The sequence below is a fragment of the Thamnophis elegans genome, chromosome 7 (assembly GCF_009769535.1).
Source record: "Thamnophis elegans isolate rThaEle1 chromosome 7, rThaEle1.pri, whole genome shotgun sequence".
NCBI lineage: Eukaryota > Metazoa > Chordata > Lepidosauria > Squamata > Colubridae > Thamnophis > Thamnophis elegans.
Genome location: NC_045547.1, coordinates 19637603 through 19643774, shown reverse-complemented (window position 1 = coordinate 19643774; position 6172 = coordinate 19637603).

Genomic DNA, 6172 nt, shown 5'->3' with positions numbered 1-6172 from the left:
TAGCTGTTTAGATACAAACGAGACCATTTTTTTGTGGGGGAGCTTTGCTGCATTAGGAATCCTGATGCTGCAGTTCTCCTTTTCTGGGAAAATAGTCCCAACTAGTCAATTTCCAACTTCCTACTGATTTTCCCATTGAATTACCTTGTGGAAATCTATCAGGAAGCATCAGAAATCTCCCCCTCCTCCACTTCCCTTCCTTTCTGGCAGGTAGTAGCTGCTGCTGGCTAAGGAAGGGAGTGAGGGACTGGGAGACCAGCTTAAAAAAACCTGTCATGGGACATCGAAAAAGATCACAAAACTACAGCAGCAGCCAGTAGTAATAAACTAACTATAATCTTCCCAAATTTCATTTCCTCAGAAGTCATGGATTCTGGATTTTGGAGGCATTCTGTAAGTTAGTCCTTTTGAAATACCTCGGTTCAAAAGTTGGTGCCTGTTTTATCTAGTTAAAGGTCATGACAATGAAAATTTTAGCAGTATATAGATACATCAATGATAAAAAGCCTTGAGATAAGAACTTGCCAGATTGATCCCAGCCTTGCAGAAAGATTCTCCTCATTTAAAATCTGGTCAGCAAGGCCTTACTTCCAACTAAGTTACCTAAAGGTTTGCAACCTCAATTAAACTGTGTTAGTTCTTGATTTAATTTCCTCTGCAATCTGAAATGAGAAATCAGAATGAGAATCATTCCAGACTGATAATCTGATCAATTCAACTATTTACATTTCATGTAATCTGTTCAGAAGATAAGAACGTAATTACTTTTACAATTGGGGGGGGGGGAAACCCTGAGTTGTACTTCACTGTGATTAGAGATCAGATATTATTAAAAGAAAGAAAAAATCCATCTTCACAACTGGGACTTTTCTAAACAATTTTTTTTTAAGGCTAATCCTACCATTAGGCAGATGCTGAGGGAGGGAATGCCAATAAAGACAAAGCATTTTGTATCTTGTACTTTTTAGTAGCCTTTATCTCTGAGGTACCCTATGAACATTATCCCGTTATCAATGTTGATTTAAGACTGAATTCTTAGTCAGGTGGAAGCCAAATAGTAAAATCACTTGGGACAGCCCTGGTTTTCCACAAATCATGGCGAGTCAGCTCTTATTTTCTTTTTAAAAAATCTTTGGAAGTCCTAGAGCTAATATTTATAAATATTTCCAAAACAATGCATCAAGCTGAGCCAGGATCTTGGTATGGTGTCAAGACTAGCATTGACTCTACGTGGGTTCAGACATCTGCAAAACAATGGTAGATCAAAGTCTCCACTGGCTGTGAAATGGCACTCTTCCCCCCTCTGTGAATCTTGTGATTCAATAAGGCATGACTTGGGTCAGGTTCCTGATGAGTTTCCTGTGTGGTTCATAGATCAGTCTGGAGGGGTTTTTTTCAGGTCCATCAAAGAACCAGCTAATGGCAGTTGATCTGTTTGGCTGAGAAGGGAAAAAGAAAGAAAGAAACTCAAGATGTATTGCTACTGGACCAAAATCACTGTTGGGATGACAAAAGTGACAGTCTTTGGAAGTAGTAGGTACAGGGGCGGGCTGCTACGGGTTTGCCCAGGTTTGGGAAAACCCGTAGCTAATGTTATGGCCAGTTTGGAGAACCTCCAAATCCCACCCCTGGCTGGCCCCACCCACCGCGCCCCTCGCCTCCCACCCTGCCCCACCCCTCCCAGGAGTTTCCACATGACCTGTTTTGGATGTGAGGTAAGTGCAGGGCCCAGGCAGAGGCTCGGGTAGAGGTGGGTTGTTGCCGGTTCGGCCTGGATTGGCCGAACCAGTAGTAGAAGTGGCAGGAGGCTCCGCCCACCCGCTCAGAAGCTTCTGTGCACCCAAATCGTTAGTAAAGAAATTGGCAACCCACCTCTGGGCTCGGGGAGAGGGAGAAAGGCTTCCCAGAAGTTCTGGAAGGCTGGAAACAGGCCCATTTCTGGCCTCCGGAGGGACTCCAGAGCCCAGGGAGGCAGTTTTTGCCCTCCCAGAGGCTTGAGGAAAGCCTCTGGAGCCTGGCGAAGGCAAAAATTCCCCTCCCCATCATGATGCAGGAGGCCGACTAGGCCATGCCCACCATGGTCACGCCCACCCAGCAACTGGGCGGAGAACCCATTGCTGAAATTATTGAAGTCCACCCCTGAGGAGGGGTGTCAAGATAGTTAATGTAGAAACTTTCACTAGTATTGTTATGGTCCATCAAGACCATCCTTACTCCTGGTAACTACAAAAATAAGTCCATGAAGTTTCTTGGTAACATTTTCAGAAGCAATTTGCCAGTATAATTTCTTCCTAAAGATGAAAGCAAGTAACGAGCCAAAACTCATCCAGTTGGCATCCATGTTAAAGGCAGGGCAAAGAGTCATAGTCTTCTAGCTTCGAAGCAAGTGGCTTAGCCACTAAGCCAGAATATCTACCTTGGATCAAGTGGTTTTAAATTGGTTTTTCTCAGGATAGCCATTTACAGAGCTCTATGGGAAGAGGAAAGTGACCACAAGGAACAGAAAGAGGAAGAAGACTACATGAGACACTTTTAGTATAACATTCTCATTAATGTTCTTTGTAAGAATATTTCTCCAATGCTGTGCACAGTTATAAGAGTACCTCAATCACTAGTTACTGGCACTTACAAAGGCCTCTGTCCAGTGGTGGGTTGCTCTTACCTTTGCTACCAGTACACTAATTGTGGTCCATTCGTGCATGTGCCAGATGTGCGCTGTGTGCATGCCTTACGTGTGCTGCACATGCATGCGCAATCCACTGCCCCTGTGACATCTAGCTGCTCATTGGAGGTGTTGGAGGTTGCGCAGGTACTGCACGCTGTGCGCACATGTGCAATTGGCCCACTTGCCTTAAAAATAGGGAAGAAACTCAGGAGTGGCCCGGGGGGGGGGGGGGGTGCCAAATCAGCCACTGTATGGTAGAGTGGCCGCACCTCCCGACTACTACCAATACGGCTGTACTGGACTGTATCGGCGGAATCCACCACTGCCACCGTCACCAAACCATATATTCTGACTGGGTCTTGGACTGGGTCTTCTTCTGCAGATTTTAGTGCAGAAGTGAAATCGTCTGTTCATGCAGGCAAATTGTTTCAGGGATCTGTCTAGTAATATGAAGTAAGAGAAAGACTTAGCGGCAGAGTCATTAAGCAATGGCAGCTTTATAGAGAAGAATCTCAGCATTCTTTAATTTATCTTACAGGTGAAGGTGAGGTGAAGATTTTTCAAAGTTTACGAGGCAGCCCTACTGAACAGAAATTGTCAGTGGTTGTCAATAGTCAGAATAAGGGAAGGTAGTGAGGGAGAAGGAGCTATCTAATCTTCTTCCAGGCTATAAGAAAGATTTAAAAAGTCCTTATATGCAAACTGGGAGGCATGGTTTAAGAGATAGATACCGTATTTTTCGGAGTATAAGATGCACCTTTCCCCCCAAAAAGAGGGTGAAAATCTGGGTGTGCCTTATACACTGAATACGGCATTTTTGGCCTCCTGAAACCCACCCCTTCACAAAAATGGATGTGCAGAGGGTTTGAGAGGCCTGCAAAGTGCTCCTGGGGGCTGGGGAGGGCAAAAACAAGCAAAAAATGGGCCTTTTTTTTGCTCGCTTTTGCCTCCAACCCTCAGGAGCACTCTACAAGCCTCCCAAAGCATATGCATGTCCTGTTTTTTTGCAAAAAACGCCCCATTTTTGTGGAAAAAAGGGCTGTTTTTGCTCATTTTTCCCCCCAGCCCCCAGGAGCACTTTGCAGGCCTCTCAAACTCTCTGCATGCCCCATTTTCACAAAATAAATGAGGTGTGCAGAGGGTTTGGGGGGCCTGCAGAGTTCAAAAACTTTTTTTTAAGTTTACCTCTTCAAAATCTTGGTGCATCTTATACTGCGGTGCGTCTTATACTTCGAAAAATATGGTACTTAGAAGAGTTGTACAACTTGCAACCATTTGTTTAGTGACCGGTTGAAGTTATCATGGCACTGGAAAAAAGTGACATGGACAATCCTCACACTTGCAACCATCACAGTGTCCTTCGGGTCATGAAATCTCCATTTATGACCTTCCCAACTGGCTTTCAGATTCACTTAATAACCATACAGTTAATAACTAGGATAATTCATTTAACAATTATGGCAAAATGTCATAAAATTGGGGGTGACTCACTTAATAACTGCCTTGCTTAGCAATGGAAGATTCTGCACCAATTTAGATCATAAGTTGAGGACCACTTGCATTGGAATCTCTCCTTTCTCATTTTTTCAGTAGGACCAACCAAAGGTAAATGAGATGACAATTCGATCTTATTCCCTCATGCTGTGACAAAGAATCAGAGGAAGTTTTTATCCTTTAGCATACCTCAACTTACTGAAATGCCTCAATCAAGATTATTATAGTACTGGAGATGCCAAAATTATTTGGCCAGCCCCATCTTTCCATTTACAATCAACTTCAAAATCTCATGAAGAAAGATGACAATATTTGTCGCTCCCCTGAGTGGTGCAAATGGGTGTGGAGCCTTCTTGGAACTGTTGAAAGGGTTGTGTTGTAGATTGGAGATAAATGATATTGTATCCTCCCCCCTCTGTTGAGAGAGGGCTGTTCAATAGATGGCCTCTTTAACCCCACTTTCAAACCAGTGGTCCTCTGTCCAGAATGTGGTCTTTACTCAAAAGAGGGGCCTTTCTCATTTAAATGCAGATGGACTACTGAATCTAGTCCTGATGGGTTTGTTCTCCTATGTTATGTCATGCATAACATAGTTATAGTTGTTTTGTTATCTCCAACCTACAACACAATCTACAACACAGTCCTTTCAACAGTTCTAAGAAGGCTCCACACTCATTTGCATCACTCAAGTGACCGTGATGACACAGATAAGCCTCCAGTTGATCTTAATGACTTGATACAAGAATGCAAATGTCCAGCTGTCTGCAAGGAGTATAAATCCTTCCATTCCCCACCATCCAGTCAGAGCTGAAGAAGCTTCTTGGATGAGAAGTGCAATGTCTTGACCGCCTCCTGCCATTTACCTCCCACAGACCTATAAGATCACACAGACTAGGCTTCCTCCAGATTCCATCTGCAGGTCAATGTCGGCTGGTGACTCCCCGGGGGAGGGCCTTCTCTGTAGCTGCTCCAGCCCTATGGAACGATCTCCCCATGGAGATCCGGACCCTAACTACTCTTCCGGCCTTCCGCAAAGCGATTTAAGACCTGGCTGTTCCGGCAGGCCTGGGGCTGTTGATTTATCCAGCCCCATTCTAAGCTATATGAATGTTGTGAAATTTTAATGTCTGTTCTTTTTAATTTTTATATGTTCCCCCTTCCTGCCTTTATCTGTAAGCCGCCCTGAGTCTCTCGAGAATGGGCGGCATACAAATCCTAATAAACTGAACTGAAACTGAAATTGTCTTAAAAAAAAAAAAAACAGAAAGTCCAGTTGCCTCTTGAAAAAGCACCTTTGGGGCAACAATGACTTGGATGACTGAAAATCTCCATAGGTATGGCAGTATATGCCAGATATGCACAATGCAATTGTTTAGTTAGTGCAATTGTACTAATTAGTAAGGTAATTAGTTAATTATATGCAATTGTTAATTAATAAGGTAATTGCAAATGATCTCACATGAAACCTATATCTGCATAACTAACCCCTCTTGTCCTCCCTTCTTTCCCTCCCACCTCACTCCAGTTTACGTCCTGTGACTGTCTACCCATTCTATGCATCTGATCAAGTGAGCTGCTGCTCACAAAAGCTTATACTTTTGAAGAAAATGTGTTAGTCAGGAAAAGTGCTACTATATTAAGATGTATAATTAGAGACCCAATGCTGAGGCTAGTAATACATTACATAACTGAGTCTTACTGTTGAGAAACCAGGAAAGATGGAACAAAAACTTTATTTATAAAACTAGGTTGGATCCTATTTATTGCTATAACAATTTCTTTCTTGTGGAACACCTGTTCTGTTATCCTGAATGTACTGTGACCTCCACAGTTAAGCAGGTTATGCTTTACCTAGGGAGGAAGGCAATGGAATTTTCTGAATAGATTCAGCCATTATTGTTGTGACAAACTAACTACCCACCATTAGCTTCAAAGTTCCTTCCTTCCTTCCATCCTTCCTTCCTTCCTTCCTTCCTTCCTTCCCCTCTCAACAGGTGTGGTTGTTGGTCATTT